Source organism: Cryptotermes secundus, unplaced genomic scaffold (assembly GCF_002891405.2).
Source record: "Cryptotermes secundus unplaced genomic scaffold, Csec_1.0 scaffold171, whole genome shotgun sequence".
Taxonomy (NCBI): Eukaryota; Metazoa; Arthropoda; class Insecta; order Blattodea; family Kalotermitidae; genus Cryptotermes; species Cryptotermes secundus.
Genome location: NW_019726223.1, coordinates 1,194,752 through 1,213,653, shown reverse-complemented (window position 1 = coordinate 1,213,653; position 18,902 = coordinate 1,194,752). Strand labels below are relative to the sequence as shown.

Below are 18,902 nucleotides of genomic sequence, written 5' to 3'. Positions count from 1 at the left end.
CTTGAATTTTAAAAAATACAAATTAGGTGAGAAGTGGATTTTAAATGATTAAATTATTAATAATAATTTAAAATAATTCCATCATGACCTTCTTTTTTAATTCGTATAATAGTGTTCCAGTAGACCTATTGGTATTTTGTCAACGACATGACAATAAATAATTATGTGAAGGCTTTATATTTACAGAATTATTTCGTAGAATCCATTAATAAATTTGCAGTGGACAATGAAAGGGAAATGTATGAATGAATTCGATATACGGCAATATCGATAAAAAAAAATGAATGCTTACAGAACGCACTCGAGTTCTCGCAAGCGATCGTCAGTTCCGGTCAGTTCTATCGAGCGGAAGAAGTTGAGTGAAGTACGCTGTTTGCTGTTCAGTTTCTCATGTTTAAGTGAAGGTGGAAATCGTAGTTATCTGTGCACTACTCTTTACACTTCAAACTCTGACATGTTATGTATGGTTTCCGTAAATAATGCAGATGAAATATGTATGTTACTTTCTTGAATTTACGTGTATATATCACGTGGTCAAGATAATAGGTTAAGGAACCTGCAGTGTGTAATCGTTGTGACATTTTGAAGATACGAACAGGCCTGATGTAGTCCTGAGTGCATGACAACACATAGCGGCGACCGTTTGTGACCTTGATTTTAACATTTGAGGTTATATGAAAGCAGAAATATTCCTGAGTAATTTAATATAGTTTTCACTTATTATATGTGTAAAAATTCGTTGAATCGAATGTTTTACGACGTTCTGTAAACCGCTAACATTATTTAGTGCCAAAGGAGTTATGGAATGACTGTGTAAAATTAATTTGTAGGAGTGTATTAAGAAGCTGGCGTGGTCTGTATTTTAAGTTACTGCTACTGGGTCTGCTGGAGTTACCAGACAAAACCATAGAAGTCTTTCAAGACTGTTGAGTGCTTGGCCAGAATTCTAACATGGGACCTTCCGAGCAAGAAGTAGGCGTGTAAACAACTACACCACAACATCCGGTAAGTTTGATGTTGTTGTAATTATTATCTCCTTCACCACCACCACTTTCCACCTTTAACCTCAGTAATGTCACAAGACTTAGCCCTTTAAAATGGGGTGCACAGCTGCAAACAGCATCTGAAGATCCCTGGACGTTTTCAATAAATATAACATCCCCCTAGAGCAGACATTCTAAAATTTTTGAACTCACGGCACATTGAACAAGACGATAAAGTTGTCAGGGCACACCATCAGTTTTTAAGGAAATATTTTCATTTAAAAAAACGAGTAATAAATTTGTGTTTAAAAGTTTGATTTCTAAAATTCAAACCACTGTGTTGTTTTTATAAATAATATTGATCATGGATTTCAAAAGATTTGTTTTTAAAATTTATGTTCGTATTTCTTATTATTCCAAATACTGAAATGATATATTGAAAAAAAAATGTAATTTTAAAATATCCTATGACATTCCATTGGCCCCCCAAAAAATTGCCCTCTTCCCCTTCTCTCTCTGTCACGCCCTCTCTTTTTCTCAACGAAATAATGAGAAATCACACTTTGAATATAACAGTCTTCTCCATAATGAAAAATATTAATGCTTCATTAATATTTTCTGTTTACAGTAACTATAAAAATTATTTATAATTATTTTTTGAATATTAACATGGAGCAGAAATAGAAAGTTTTATGTAAATATCAGTGAGAAACCTATGCTTGGTGATGTCTCATGATGTCCCTTGTTTGAGGTCGGATGGTGGACAAGCGTACGCTGAAGTCCTCCTCCAGGGTCTGAAGCCGTGACCTGTTCTTGCTCTTCGTCGTGTTCATTGCAGAGCAGCCAGCATCACACAGATGCAATGTAGAGACAGAGATGAGTGCTTCAATCGCCTTCTTTGTGATGGTGGGGTACTCCTGTCTGAGAGATAGCCAGAATGAGGGCCCATATCTGTTGATGAGTGCTTCTGTTTCAGTCTTCTGTCGTTTCATATTTCCGTCAGCTGATCTTCTGCAACAGTTAATTCTGCTGACTCGAGCGCACTTAACACAAACGGATCTCTCATCCATTTCAGGGAAGATACATCTAGTGACGAGAAATACTTTTCAAGCTTCTATAGAATTGAATATAGCATGATTTTTGTCCAGTCCACAAATTTTTGTCAGCTCAAACATTTCACCTCGTTCTCTCTTTCATTCTTGCTCTCAACAGTGTTAGTTTTTCCTTAATAGGGATAATTTTGTCAGTAAAAGTAAGGATATTTTCTGAGAGTGTTCAAGGCTTCTGAGATGTCTGCTAGGAAAGCAACTTCATTACACCAGGTCTCATCACTAAGCAGGTCAGCCAGCCCAGACTCCTCAGACGCATACAAAATTGAAAGCTCTTCCTTCAATTCACAGAACCTTGAAGGAACCCGCCCTCCTGATAGCCACCTCACTTCCAGGTGCAGTAGGAGTTGAGTGTGAGTAGCTTCCGCGGCAGAACAGTGCTGGAAGCTACCTTTTGTTTGGCCAAACAACGAATCCTTCCAGGCTTCCCAAAAGAAGGAGACCCGCCTTGGACACTGGACAACTCCTGTCAGATTTACCCACTGAACTAGCCTAGTCCTATATGTTGAAATAGATGGGTAAATCTGACAGAAGTTGTCCAGTGATTGAGATTAGCTCTTTCTAAGGGGCCCAACTGAGTAGGTGTCTTCCTTTCTCACCTGAAGACGGAAACAGATCCAGTTTCCGAAACGTCGTGTCCTCTATTAGCGAAAATTCCGGACGATGGAAAAAGTCCAAAACCCCAGTAATTCTGTGGACTAACTACTGTGTGTGATACTACCAGATCTAATACCAGCCACACTTGATCCATTTCATCATCTGACTTACACTTTTACTTATGAATGTGCCCATGCCCAATAAGTCCTAAAAATAAAAATAAACTAAATTCAGAAATAACAAATAACTGAAACGAAATAGAAATTTTTGATCGAGAAAGTTGGGAATGGAAGTTCTTGGAATTTTATTGTAATTACTTCTTTATCAAACTGTTACTGTTTTCATTCTTATCGGCCTTTATGAAAAATATACAACACTTCTAAACTTTACCTCAATTTTTGTATTTCTCGATATTTTCTCGGTTCTTTTGACCCCCCCCCCAACTTCCGCGGCACATCTGCGGACCGTTCGCGTCACACATGTTGAAAATCGCTTATCTAGAGGGTAGTTGTTACTTTGTTTAATCATATTAATTTCATGGTTCTAATTACGTCATTAATATCTAGTATTTAATTTTTAGTGTACTTCATGTTCCATCCATCTCGTCAACCTTTATCTGATCATTCTTATAGTATTTGGTGATGGTTCCAATTATGAAGCTCCTCATTATACAGTTTCCTCAATACTCCTGTTATTTCCTCTTAGGTCCAAATATTCTCTTCAGCACCCTGTTCTCAAATATCTGCCTGTATTTCTCCCTTAATGTGACAGAAGAAGTTTCACACCCATACAGAACTGCGGTGGTAGTAGTCATCGTAGTAGTAGTAGTAGATGTAGTTGTTGTTTAGTTATGTAACGTATTTATAGTTACAAGAAATAAGTGATCCTGACAGAACTAGAATTTTGCCCTATGATTACACAGATGCTCAGCCTGCATTTTGATTTCTTGTGATGGATTTAAAGTAAAACGTTTAAATCTATCCCTGTAACAGGCCGTGGAGGCTCATAGGGTTGTGAGAAGTCCAGGCTGCCGCATTTTCATGACAATCGGCTAACAGATGGCGGTGAGGTTGTCAGCCTTATGCGCCGCCCGTCCTTTTTTTTTTTCATTGGCGCTACAGTCCTCATTTGGGCCTAGGCCTACCTCTATGAAACTCTCCGTTCGGTTTTACTAGATCTTAGACATTTGGTAGGACTCCTTGGGCGTGTGATCAGCTCGTCGCAAGGCCTCTACCTGTACACAAACACAGAGAAACGCACACAAACATCCATGTCCTGAGTGGGATTCGAACTCACGATCCTGGCTTCCGAGCGAGCGAAGACAGTGCATGCCTTAGACCGCTCGGCTACCGTGACCGGCCGCCCGTCCTTTACTCCTCAGAAAATATTCCTGGTACTGATTTCTGGTAGAGACTGAGTCGATCCCAGGGCCGTAGTGAGGCTGGAAGGATTAAGTAAATTGGAAATACAATGACATCGAGAAACGAACTCGCCACGTTCCGGCTTGTACCGTGTGCCCCTGTAATGAATTTAACATTACCTAAATATGATACAAAGGCACAAACTTTGTATGACCGCAGTTCTCTGTCCGGAATATTTTGTTATTCTTAAAGTAGATTTGATTGAAATGTGATAAGTATTCATTCATCCGAGCCTTAAATAATACAGAAGACCATGAAGGTATTTTTAGCGTTCAATTTATTTTCCTTATTAGCGATTAATTTCCTTAATGTGAATACAGGAAAAAAACAAATTATTACGCTCTGTACTTTTATCAACAAATATATACACTATATTTGAAGAGTACTATCTTCTGGGGCATAAAGCCGTATAATCTGGCAGATGTCTACCGATGTTTCGGAGGAACATGCTGCTTCATTCATCAGGGTTGAAGAGTGATTCGAGCACGTAACAAGCAGTATGTTTCTCCGGAACTACTGGACTGTACGGCATTACATCCCAGAAGATAGAACCCTTAAAATAATTTTATTATTATAATTGGGCCGTTTCTTTCAAAACTTTATTTATAATTCTGCCATATTTTTAATTGTAAACCATTTGAGTATTGTATCAAACTCGTGATTACCAGTAAACAACTTAAGTGTGTACGTATATACGTGTATATACCATATCCATCTGTGTGTGAAGTTCTGTGAGCTTGAGATTAAGAATTTCCATTATGGAATTTTAGGTTGCCATAGCAACGAATTATTGAGCGTTAACATATTGAATAAATCTAAATTTTGTAGTAGGTCACGAACAATGAGCAGATCTCTTTTCAGTGTATCGTGTCTATTCAGTGAGTATTTATCATATTTTGATGTTTGTACATGAAGTGTGGTATATTATAGGCATATAAATGAGACCAATCGCTATTGAGTGTGTGTGTGTGTGTGTTATTCATGGGAGATGGCGTTAAATGTCGGCCCAGACATATCGTTCGATAACGTTTAGGACTAGAACGAAACATGGGACAAAGGAAACGAATTTAATAATATGAAATATGTAGCAAATGATTTCCCATGTGTATATGTATATATATTAGTATACACAATATGATTTAACTTATATGCACCTAGGTCCATGGTGTAGGCATAATGGTCTAAATTTGTATTGGGAACGTGTGTAGTTATATTCTCGGAAAATTTAACAAGCATTATGAGGTTTCCATGGTTTTATTTCTATCCTGTACCCGAATGGTAATATAATACCTTAAAATTGGTCATTGTCGCTTCCTTATAATTTCTTGCAAGTTACTGTTCTCCTTATGTAGTCATTCGTGGTTATAACTTCCACTGCTTAAGGAGGGGCTGAGCTTGGAGATTTAACACCATTTGGAAATGGTACGGAGTGTTTTTATACTGTTGGTATAAGTCAAAATTGGCTTAATTAATTTGAGTTGCTTTCTCTTATGGAGTACAGGAGACAGAAGATAAAGCAAAGCTGCAATGCTTGCCCCAGAGCGCATATTTCTGATATGGTATTCAGAAGTATGTACATTTCATAAAGGTCTACAGTGCGTTTCTTTGTTTATTGCTAGTGGGGTGGGACCAAGTCACTTGTACTGCGGCCACTTCTGGCCTATTGTACCAGTCCCAGGTGATAGGTGACGGTGACCATTTCTGCTGAATTTCTGTAGTTTTGCTAGTATCTCTCAATTTTAATATTCGTGCGTCCGCCATGTTGCTGTTATCTGTTACAGGAAATTAGAAAGTAAGAAATTGAGATCTCTTCGAAATTGCATGATGTTCATATCAAATTCATGGAATTTAGAAACTCCTGACGGACAGACATGACTATCTCTATAGCCCTAGGCATTTTCTTATACGTGCGTTGAAGACAGAACAGTTGGCCTGCGTGTGAGAGAGCGGAGGTATAGATCCACTAATTCTTAATTTCGGCATTAAATGGAGGTGGGAGGTGACATTCATGCTTCGCCCGCTTTACCTCCCAGAGAAGAGCCCCCGGCAANATTATTATTATTATTATTATTATTATTAAAATATGTGGAAGTACGAGGTTCTTAGACTGGCCATCAACAATTCAGTCCTTTTAACAAGACCAGTCAACCCCTGGCATCAAACGCAGGCCCTCATTCTTACGATGTGGATTTTGTCCCTCGGCAAAAGCGGTTCTAAACAAGACCAGTACAAGGCTAGAGGGTGATGTTCGGAGGGGTGAAACAGGGTAATAAACGTCAGCCAGAGGGATGAATCGCCTCGCATCTTGACAAGTATGAAATTGATGTGAAATATTTACTGCACAATGTAGGAGCCCCTATTGACAATTCATTAGACACAGCCCCCCCCCCAGATCCTGCAGCCGGCACAAAGCCCTCGAGTACCCAACATCCTTACGCACTTACGTATCAACTCCCAGAGAGCCATCCTTCCTGACAGTTTCAAATTCTTTATGAGACCAGAATATTGGGCCCACGAGTTCCCAAGTCTGTTTATTGCAACGTGAAGGTAAAAGTAAAGGAAAAGTTGTCCACGTGCTTAATTCATTAAGCACTACGCCATGAAGGCGTATGGGGAGTGGAATTGGACATCCACGTTTCCTTGACCTCGGCACTAGGTCAACTTCACGCCCCGGCTGCTTTACCCCCGTGGAAAGAGCCCCAGAGCCGGTCTGGAAGACGTGGAGAAGAGAAAGTTCTTGGCATTATCGGAACTTGAACTCCGACCCCTCGGTCGTCGAGCCTATAGCCAGTCGCTACACTGTCCACGCTATTCCGGCCACTTAACAAGAAGGGGGAAGTAGGTAACTGAAATTTCGACGTATTGTTTCTTGTCGTATTCTCAAAATTATAATTTAACCTCGTTGGATTTGAGGTTATTTCAGCAGTGACTATGAAGATCACTGAACTCTCTTCTATCTATGGTTCCACAGTCATTTGTTTGACCTTGGCTGTTTTTTCACTTCCCTATACACAGTTGGTAGGTCTCCTTGGACGGGGGATCAGCCCGTCGAAAGACCGCTATCTACACACAGAAGAACACAAACACAGAATAAACACACACAGACATCCATGTCTTGAGTAGAATTCGAACCGACGATCCCAGCGTCCAAACCAGCGAAGACAGGGCGGCCACTGTGATCGGCGTAGCTTACCGAAATATCTGGGGTTATACCTCGGAAGATACAACCTTTTATAATTTATCCCGTTGTTTTGTATGGCTGTGAAACTTGGTCTCGTGTAGTTCGAGAAGGACAGATTGAGGATATCTGAGAACAGGGTGCTGAAGGGAGTATCTGGACAGTGAGACGGAAGCAACAGGAGGCTGGAGGAAACAAAACATGAAGGGCTTCATAATTTTACTACATTGTATATTTATTGATCTGTTTCCGTGTTTATTCTTGATTTGTTTTACGGCTCTCATTATTTCAGACTATAGTGTCGATATATATAGGTAAAGTTGCCCTGTGCTCGACTAATTAAGCACTATGACATGAGGACGTATGGAAGAGTGGCTGTATAGATCCATATTTGCTTGACCTTGGCACTAGCTGGAGTTGAGTAGTCAGCTTCACGCCCCTGCCGCTTTACGCCCGGGGAAAGAGCCCCCGGTACACATTGGGTAGAAGGTTAGGTGGACCCCAGATCCGGTCTTAACGACATGCAGAAGTGGAAATTCTTGACCCCACCGAGACTCGAACTCCGACCCCTCGGCCTTCCAGCCCATAGCCAGTCGCTATCCCGGCTCTTAGTGTCGATATAATATCGATCATATATTCATATATATTTGTGGGTTTAGGAAGTACGTACGGACCATCTTATCTTTTGTGATTGCAATCACGTTAAACAGATGGGATCTCCGAGCGGGTTGGCATAGCGGTAACAATCTAGACATAGACGATGCACCGTTCGAATCTCTGCCGGGATACCGGCTGTCATCACAGATTTTTTTATGTTTTCTCCACAGTCCTTTCAGACACATTCTGGGATAGTACTGCGATTGGGCCACAACTCCTCCCTTCCAAATTCATCCAAGTTCCTTAATCCTCCTATCACGCAACGCTATATATCTCGGTACTGAAAGTGCCATTAAGGAGCACATAAAAATATGAGGCAGTTTCATCACAGTAGTAATTTCATATAGGGCTGATCTAAAATTGGAACCGCAAACTTAGTGGGGAATATTCATTGCTACGCAGTGTCCTAAAAAAATATCCGCATGAAAGGGATGCAACGTTAGTTGTCAGTTTCACGCTCTGTCTGTTTTTTTTTCCGAGGGATATTTGTCCTTGGATAAAGCATTATGTAATTTCTTTCTTAGATCCAGTATTATTCAGTGCATACAAGTGACTCTTATACCGTCGGTTTGCGTTCCTGAAAATTACCGCATATGCCGAAAACGCGTAAAACGGGGGACGTCTGACTGCTGGATTACTGGGCAGCAGGGTGCCAGAAGGCGCAGATGAAGGGGGGATGTATCTCCACAAGAAATTCTTCAAGTTTTAACAGTTCTGCTGTGGCTGTGGCTAGGATATTGATGCATATAATGACACTGCATTGTAAACGCGGATAAGGAAGGATCGTATAACGAGAGTTACCTGTAATTCGGTTCTGGTATAGGCTTAACATTTATAGTGTATCTGTATCATTTCGTATTAATTTTAATTTCACTGCAATTTTACACACCGAAAGTAATGGTCGACTGGGTGGCATTCCTTCATATTTGTTACGTCCCGGCTTCAAATCTCGGACCTGAGACAGGTTCTCTTGAATTCTACCTTAGGTTTTTTTCATCCGGCTGTCCTTGCGGAAATGTCTCTTCACTTTCCTAAGCTGGCTGCCATCCATGTCCTATCTAATACAGCACTCATTATTATTCGACGCTGTAAGCCTAGAGTCCGAACTATTGCAAATATTGTTAAATGAACCGGGAATAAATAAATAATTCCGAATTATTACTTGCTATATGTTTATTTATATAGGGTACCCTTGCCCTGTAGGGACCAAGATAGCACAGTCGGTAAAGAGACAGTTCACGGCCATGACGGTCAGGATTCATTTTCCGGCAGGGGAATGAAAATTTTCTCTGCTCCACAACGACCATGCCGACCGTGGGTTCCACCAAACCTTCTGTCCCATGCTTATCGGAGACTTTCTCCGAGGTGTAAAGCGGACGTGATATGAAGCTGACCATTCACCTCCATCTGATGTCGAGGTCAAGACTGGTGTAGTTATACCTGCACTCTCCCATAAGTCTTCATGGTGCGGTGCTTAATTAATTAAGCACAGGGAGAATTTCACACTCTTTACCTTTTTCATTGCACTCGATGATAACTTCTGGATGGAATTCTGTATTTTCCGGGACTTGTTTATTTGTTTTATTTTTAATCTCCTTACACATGTCTTTATTTCATTCGTATTCTTTGTTTTATTTCGTCCTTTTTTCCACTTGTTTCTTCGTTTGTTTCAAAGCCATTCACATATATAGGAATTAGGTTAACCGTCACACAACAAATATACTCAGTTTTAATATTTTACAATTAGTCTTTTTATTCCTGCCACATGTTTCGGTCGTACAAGACCATCATCAGGCAGTTGTAGACTATAGTTCAATAACTAAACGTATTCCTATATTTAACTGCTTGATGATGGTCTTGTACGACCGAAATATGTAGCAGGAATAATAAGTCGAATTGTAAAATATTAAAACTGAGTATATTTGTTGTGTGACGGTTAACCTAATTCCTATATATATATGTGTGTGTGTGTGTGTGTCTGAAACACACAACAGGATGTAACCAATGAAGAAAGTCATTCACACCGTACGATAAGGCACTACCCTTTTTTTTTAATTCGCTTAGTGTAGGGTGGAGTCCAACTGGGTCCACTCGGCAAGGCGGCCACTGATTAGCCTATTGTAGCCTGCCCCGGGTGATTATGATGATGAAGAATTTGGTGGAACGAAGATTGGCAGGGGAAACTGAAGTACTCGGAGAGACCCCGCCCCAGCGCCACTTTGTCCACCACAAATCCCACTTGCCCAGGCACTACCCTTACTCTAATTTCGTTTACGCAGATGATTCCTGTTATCTTCTGGGATTTTGTGCCGAGCAGCCCGATAGAAGAGTCTGGAGAGCAGGTCATTACGTTCCTTCGAAAAGTACTATGTAAATTTCTGCCACACTGCACGGCGTTACTCTTCGTACTCACTTCCGTGAGGACCTCTATACTGTTCTTTGTTCTTGGGTCACGGGTTCGAATGCCGTTTAGAAGAAGCATGATGGAGAAACGACTTTCCAACCCGCAGGCAGGTGTGGCGAATGTTCCTGCGATGACTTGACGAAACAGTGAGCTACGCGCGAAAGTGGCACACATGAAAATATATTAAAGCTAATACATATTAAATAGCGTTAATAGTACTTTGACTTAATGACGTCGTGAAAAGTTATCATCATCTGTTGTAAATGCATTTTCTTACAGTCACTGCAAGAAAATCCTGGATATTTAGGGCACGACCACTTCCTTCTAATTTATGATTCAACATAATAGGGGATTTGTTATTTACCATTCGACGCTATATAGTCTACGTTACTTACAGCTTCGTTAAGTAAACAATAAGTTAATTGTAACCTAATGGGAAGACCAGAGTTTTATTGTAATTAAAGTAAATTGGTACAGCTGTAGAGTTACTCTAAGACCATCTATAGAGTATTCACGCTTTGAAGCACGAAAAGACATGGAATTGTCTACAGACTAGTTGCTATTGTCAGCATACCCATCGTTAGGCATCAATACTTGGTCAGGCATGAATAGCTTTCCACTTTTTTAAAAGTTGATGCGAATAATGTGTTATTTTAATAAGTTCTTACGTCACATCACATCCCGTATGTTAACAGCCCTCACTTCTTGTATCTTGACTGATTAGGCTGTGGGTTCTCTTCCCATTCAGAATTAATTATGAAATTATGACTCTTACAGACAGTCGTTATGACTCCTTCGACGGGGCATCAACCCGTTGTAAGGCGGCTACCCACACAGAACGACACAAACACACAATAAAGCAGACTTCCATGCTTCGAGTGGGATTCGAACCCACCACCCCAGTGTTTGAGCGGGCGAAGACATTTCATGCCTCAGATCGAATGTTAATAGGCCTAAATATACACTTCTGCCTTCTTCTATCTTAAGTTATTTACTGTTGCTGTCTTTTCCTCATGTTTATGCTTTATGTCCATGTGCTCGCCGTCTCCTTGCTTACCGAATTCCTTTTTTGTTTAAACAGTAAAGAGTCCAGGCCTTATTAGACAGGAGACTCACTCCGTCTCTATGGAAACCACCGATCGACAAACGCTGCTTGGAGATAATCGCTCTTTATTTTGAGAATCGAACGAAACACATAAATGCACTGTGGGGGCAAAATGCATAGCTTTTAATCTTAAAGTACGTGTTGCATAAAGTAACCTTTGAACTTCAGATGGTTAAGGAGCAAGCGATTAATGTATTTTCTATAGACGTAACTTGAGTCGTTGTTCCATACAGAATTTCTTTCAAGAAGCTCCCCTTCTCGCAATTTAATTGCCTTCCCCTTCCCCTGGTGACGTAATTACAGTGCCCCGTAACGGCTCCAAAATGAATTATCAAGCAGCGAGATTGACAGCACAAAGAGGCGATGAGTAGCAATACTGCGTATTGAAAGGTTGGCAACTAATGGTCGTGGGAATAATTTATGTTAATGTTGCTCACCAGGTACCGCTAGCGTCGCTCCTATGAATGAGTATGCTTTAAAGAAATATAAAGTAACCAGAATCTTGGTAAATTTTAGACAACAGGCCATGGAAACAATGCTGAACATGAAGAAAGTCGTCTTCTGGGTTTAGGCGCCGTGTATTCTTCGTGTTGGCCGACGTTTCGGAGGAACGTCGGCCAAAACGAAGAATACACGGCGCCTAGACCCAGAAGACGACTTTCTTCATAGTCATCGCCGTGAAAACCTCAAAACTTACAATGCTGAACATGTTTATTTGCTTCAATATTTTTGTAGATTTAACTTTTCCTAGCAAGGGGTCGAGGTTCTAATCCCGGTAGGATCAAGAATTTTCTTTTCTCCACGTCGTCCAGACCGGCTCTGTGGTCCACCCAACCACCTATTCAATGGGAACCGGGGATCTTTCCCCGGGGTTAAAGCGGCCGGGCCGTGAAGTTGACCACTCACCTACAAGTAATGCCGAAGTCAAGAAAATGTGGATTTATACATGCACTCCCCCATACGCCTTCATGTCGTAGTGCTTGATTAGTTAAGCACAGGGACAATTTTACCTTTTAACTTTTCTTAGACGTGACCTCTATGACTGAGGAATATGGGTAAAGGAAGAAGGCCCTCCCCTTATACATTCAAGGCGATATCAGTGAAAGGAGCTTAGAAATATGTCAGAAAATGTTAAAGGATACCGAACTGTGCAATGTTACTCGGTTTGAAACTCATCAGACTTGTATTCTGGAGATTCCCGGTTCAACTATCGGCCGAAATATAGACTATCCTTGCTGGGGTTTATCGTGGTTTTCTTAAGATCATCCAGGCAAAATCGGCCGATAGATAGATAGATAGATAGATAGATAGATAGATAGATAGATAGATAGATAGATAGATAGATAGATAGATGGGATAAACTCTAGTAAAAATTGATATTAATATTTAGGAGCGATTTCTCTTTTTTACTTATGTTTTGATTTAAGGTTACTTTTCATTTCTTGTTTTTGTTCATGTGAACATTCCTGTGACGTTGGGTTTGCTTCCACATCTCTTATCTGAACGAGCCTGAAAGCCACAATCTCTAATCCTATTACTCTCTATACACAAACTTACATTCATCAGTTAACAATAAACAATGGCGTGTTTTATATGGCCACACACAGGGCTTGCGATTGTCAACTGTTCTAAGCAATACAAACTTGATTGACGCATGCGCAGAAATTATATTACCTATTAACTTCTTGTGTGACCATCCAAGTTGCGGAACGAGGAGACTAAGCAGGCCATTGAGGATTCAAGTGACCGTGCTGTGATTTACATGAGTAATAAAGAGGAAATTTCGGAGGAAATTTCGGTCGTAGAAAGGATTTTTAAGAGCAACAGTGGTTTAATAATTTCCTACTTTGGATGGCATTGCTGTAATAGAATGGATGTTTTAAGGCAGATACTCATCTAAAATTAAAAATTACCTGACTTTAACATACAATTTGAACGATCATCTTATAACTGGTATTGTACACAATAGTGGCCTGATATTTGGATGTGGAGGTCTGTCTGTGGTGGCAGGGGGTAGTCTCAGTGTTGAATGATGTTTGAATTTTAACCTCACATCTTAGGAGATTCTAAAGTGTTCTAATGGTGATGTAGAACACTCAGAATTACTGGGTTTGTGGACTTTGTCCATCGTCCTGTGTTCTAGAAACTAGAAAACACAACGTTTCGGAAACTGGATTTGCGATTAGCTCCTAAGAGACCCAACATTGTGGGTATCTTCCCCCCTCTCCTGAGGACAGAAACAGATCCAGTTTCCGAAACATTGTGTCTTCGAGTTTCTAGAACACCGGATGATGGGCAAAGTCCAAAAACCCAGCAATTCTGACTCACATTTTGGCATTGACTCTACTTGTGAAATTAAAAATATATCCCGGAAATTGTGGACTTCAGTGACCTCTCATATATTCTCAGTTTAAATTGAAAACGGGAAACAGTTATCCGCCACTGAAGGACACAAAGAGACAGACATGATCCCATAAGCCACACATTTCTTGTTAAATGACAAATTTGAAGGTACCTACTTTAAAAATGTGTAAGTTGTATGGAAATGGTGTAAAACATGACCCCTATACTTCAGAATTGCATCTTCGAATTTGTTTTGGTTGAGACCTTGTCGTATTAATGACAGACGTTTTCAAGTAGACCCCCGTTATGGTTGATTCTAACAACACACAACAATGTCGCTAGGTCTACAGAGAGGCGCTCGACAAAAGAATAAAGAAACAGCGCACTCTTACACGTCAAAGATGACGAGTGTCACAGACAGCAAGAATAGACGTACTCTTTGCCCACTCTAATGACAACAACAGAATACACTCGATATTCTTTTGTTTGTTTGTATGCCGGTCTTTCTGGTACCAGCCTGCAATGAGACAGGTTTTTTTTGTACATATCTGAATGCGAACAAATTTAGTCACGGTCTTATGGATAATTTGAAGGAGTGGTACAATAAAATGTAGCAGCCAGATCTCATTAACAATGTGTCAGCTCTTACTTAAACGCGTATGTTCTTTTTGAATTGGAAGAGAGCCCACTAAATGTTTCAGCACACGATTTGCATAAGAGCTTCCCTAATGATGCTACATTCAGCTAATGCCGTGTGCGACTGTAAATCAAATATCTCACAATTAAAAACAACTAAAATGGCGAGAGCCCTGTTCGTTAACACGGCTTGTTTGTTCACTGTCCCCTGAGCTATTACCTGGCAAGTAATTTAACGATTCGCCACGCGTAAGTTGTTGCAAGAGGCCGTGATTTGCATGTGACATGACGGATAGCTCTTCCCAAACAAATGAAAGTTCTACAGCGTCCGCTGCTAGACAACCAGGCTTCTCTCCCATTCATTACTGTGAGAAGAATAACTACTAAGAAGCGTGTTAGATAAAGGGATTTTGTATTTTCAAACGCGGGGTAAATATAGCGACTGGCTACGGACTGGACGACCGATGGGTCGGAGTTCGAGTCTAGGTGGGGACAAGAAGTTTCTGTTCTCCAATTGTCCAGACTGGCTCTGGAGTCCACCCAATCTCCTTTCCAGTGGGTACCGGGGGCCCTTTCCCTGGGGGTAAAGAGGCAAGGGCGTGAAGCTGACCACTTACCTCCAACTAGTGCAGAGGTAAAGAAAATGTGGATCTATACATTCACTCCCCCATACGCCTTCATGGCGTAGTGTTTAATTATTTAAGCACAGGGACAACTTTACCTTTCTTTTTACTCTTATGGGTTATGAAGCATTGTAGACTTGTAGGTGTCTAAGAGCCTTTCATAGAACCATACTTTCTCCATCTTCAAGTTAGAAAGCATATTCTTCCCTTTAAATTTGGCAGACTACGGGCTGGACGGCCAGGTTTCGGTGCCCGGTAGGGATAGAAATGTCGCTTCTCTCACATCATCTCTGGATCAGATTCTCTGGCTATACTCGTATTGTTGTTACCGTAACCGCTTTATCCAGGGCTAAGCGTCCAATTGTGAAGTGAACCCCCTCTAGTTAATGAGTGGAGCTATGCCTCCACTGCCTGTACGGCTTAATGGTACTAGAACTGAGAGCAAATTTAGCTTTACTTTTTAAATGTAGGCTGAAGGTATTTGAGAACGAGGGGCTGAGGTGAATATTTGCACCTAAGAAGAAAGAAGTAACATAAGACTTGAATAATTTCTTGTTCAGAAGTTTCATAATTTGTATTCGCCAAAAAATATTATTGGAATGCTCAACTGAAGGATTGGACAGGACTCGTAGCATGCGTGGGAGAGGAGTGCATGCAAAGTACTGATACTGGAGCGTGAAGGAAGGAGCCCACTAGGGAATTTAGACATAGACACGAGGATATTAAAACGAATCACAAAGAAATGTAATGGGAGGCTATGAACTGGATTCTTCTGGCTCAAGACAAGGACCAGAGACGGACTCTTGTGAGTACAGTAATGAACTCTCGGATTCCATAAAATGCAGTGATTTCTTGAGTGGCTGAACATCTGATGGCTTCTCTAGAAGGAGTCATCTCAACAGAGTTGTACGTCTACTGTGAGAATGATGGTGCGTCTTTCTTAATGAGTGACGTAGATCATTGCGTCGTCATTAAAAACTTACTGTATTCTGTTGTCAAAATTCTTCCGATATTCTTTTGCCGCTGGGAAATTCAAACATACTCACACAAATCTACAAGTTTGTGACGATGGTGCATTAATATAAATATTGTGTTTCTGGACACTATCAGTCTTTCTGTTTATATTTCAAAACACGGCGTTTCGGAGGCTGGATTCTGTCTCCGTCTTCATGTAGAAAATACTCAGTTGGGCCCAGTCGATAGAGCTAGTCTCTGTCTTCAGAGATAGACGGAGACAGTATCCACTCTCCTAAACGTTGTGTTTTGAAATTTAAACAGGATAATGGATAATGTCCAGAAACATAATATTTGCATACTCACACAGGACCTTTGTTCTGTGTACAACTTATGACACCTAGAGCATGTGGGCTTAAGTTAGTTTCTTGCGAGAGGTAATAGGTAGTCCTCGTGATGTGTCCAAATTATTAATTTCTGAAATGAAAACTACTATAAGTAGATCTACTAATATCTTGAAAGGCTTCCATTTAAAATACGGTGTATATTTTCAAGAACTGGTTGTAACATATTTTCCTTAGATTGACACCGATGATTTTGTTTGAACTGAAAAGAAACACACACGATGACGATTGTTGTCCCCTGGGACGTGATATCATGTAGGTAGGTAGATAGCAGCATTTCGGTTGAGCAGGGAGGGGAGGGGAGCAGGTTTTCCATGTTAGAACAGCCAGTTGTCCATGGGAGGACAGGAAAAAAAATATATATATAAACAACCGTTTAAAATTATTTGGGCTGATTTTATGGTTTTTCTTATTCCGTTCAGGCAAATTCCAAAATGGTACCTGGGTTAAACTACGTCCGATTACTTCCCAGTGCTTTGCAATTTATCGTCCTACCTATCCCTCTCTTTCTTTTCCCGTTGCTCCCACTTTGGAGCATAGGGCATCCATGAAGCGCTTTGTTTCGCTTCAGTTTCTTAATACTAAGACAGGCGGTAGGGCTCCTTGGACGGGGGATCAGCCCATCGCAAGGTCGCTCTCTACACAAACAGAATAAACGCAGACAAACATCCATGCTTTGAGTGGGATTCGAACCCACGATCCCAGCGTTCGAGCTAGCGAAGACATTTCATGTTTCAGACCTCGCGGCCACTGTGCTCGGCTATCGTCTTACCATTCCACGCTATATAAGCTAGATGCTGACTGTCGCAAAATAAACCAGGAGATGACAAATAACACGCTCGTTATGACCAATATAATACTTGTAGCCACGGTAGCTCAAGTAGCTCAGTCGGAATAGCGACTGGCTACGGGCTCGAAGGCTCGGTTTCGATTCCCGGTAGGGCCAACGGGTTTTCTCTTTTCCATAACTTCCTGACCGAGTCTGGGGCCCACCGAGCATCCTATACAATGGGTACCGGAGCTGTTTCTCCAGGGATAAAGCAGCCGGAACGTGAAGCTAATCAAAGCTAACCACTCACCTCCATCTAGTGCCGAGTTCAAGAACGGTGGAGCTATACCTCCACTTACCCACACGTCTTCATGGCGTAGTGCTGAATTAGTTAGGCACAGGGACAACTTTATCTTTTATAACAACAAACTGGCTGACCGCTAAAACATGACGAGACGTTAGTATCACCGAGCTCCTCAAGGGCGTTCTGAACGAGATACCTCGCAAGTCACAAGGAAGAAGTTAAACTCAGCACAGGTGCGGTTAATGACTTAAATAGTGGACGGCATATTATTATTATTATAGTTATCACTATTATTATTTGCATTGCACGAACAGCAGCGCGGCGTAAATGCGACACCGCTCTTTGTGAGCCCCTGGAGTGCTGCTTTGCGCCCGCCTGACAGCAATTGTTATGCTGGTCACCCGATCCGGCCAGGCATCCTGTTGCAGTGACGAGATCGCTTTAATGCGTCCGTATCCGGTTACGCGAGGGGTGAAACTCCATCGCCGCGTCTTCAGCCCCAGAGACGAGTTATCAAAGGGTTCTAAAGGTCAAGGCACGTTAATTCGCAATATTGAACAGCAGATGCGAAGGGCTGATATTTAAAACAAATCACAAATCTTTTAATGTAGTTGACAGGGCTGGTTTTGGAGTATCACTTCCTGCTAAACTATGGTATAAATGAATGAGTTTTCAATGCACAGCTTAACCCTTCGTTATGTGTCCGTGTTTTGTCATGTTCAGATCGTGGTATCGTGGGTTGTGACGCTGTGTGGACTGGTAAATGTATATACATTTTTGGAGGAACAGAATTGGTATAATTCACCAAATTGGCATGAAACTGGAAGAAGGTAGTTACCCTGAAACGTTTAACTTCGTGCCAGACTGCGCGTTGTCAAATCCCAGAAGACTGTAATCTCCATTGTCACTTTCCCAAGAATCTGGAATCTAACGCTGATACAGCAAAGCCGATTGTAGCAATTTTGTAAATCTTTGTTCATAATGCGCAAAAAATAAATCCGACCTCGCAGAAAACACTCCGTCTCCGTCCAGTTAATATGTTTAGGAAATAATCGCCGTTTATTCGGAGAATCGTACGTAACACATGAATACACTGAACTGGCAAAATGCAGTTGCGTAATATTAAGGCTGATGATAGGCATATATTTATATTGCATCTGAACCATCTTTGAGGGTGTCATTTTCAGACTGACGTAGAACATTACGACAGTATTAGAAAGTTTATTCATTCATTCATTCATTTTCATTCATCATGTTTCTACAGCCCTTTGTTGGGGCCTGACGTCTTATTCAGGCCCATAATCCTTTTTACACCGACGGTAGACGCCTTGGAAGAGTGATCAGTCCGCCGCAAGTCCGCTACCTACACACACAGGACAACACAAACACAACATAAACGTACACGCAGACATCCA

General features: G+C 41.1%; 1 long non-coding RNA gene across 1 annotated transcript in view; it reads left to right on the top strand.

Annotated features, from left to right (window-relative positions):
• The first annotated feature begins 355 nt into the window (after window positions 1-355).
• LOC111863925 overlaps window positions 356-18,902 on the top strand; it is a 55,443-nt gene continuing 36,896 nt past the window's right edge. The window contains exon 1 of the long non-coding RNA XR_002842700.2: window positions 356-1,005. This is a non-coding gene — a long non-coding RNA (uncharacterized LOC111863925). The remainder of the gene's footprint in view (window positions 1,006-18,902) is intronic.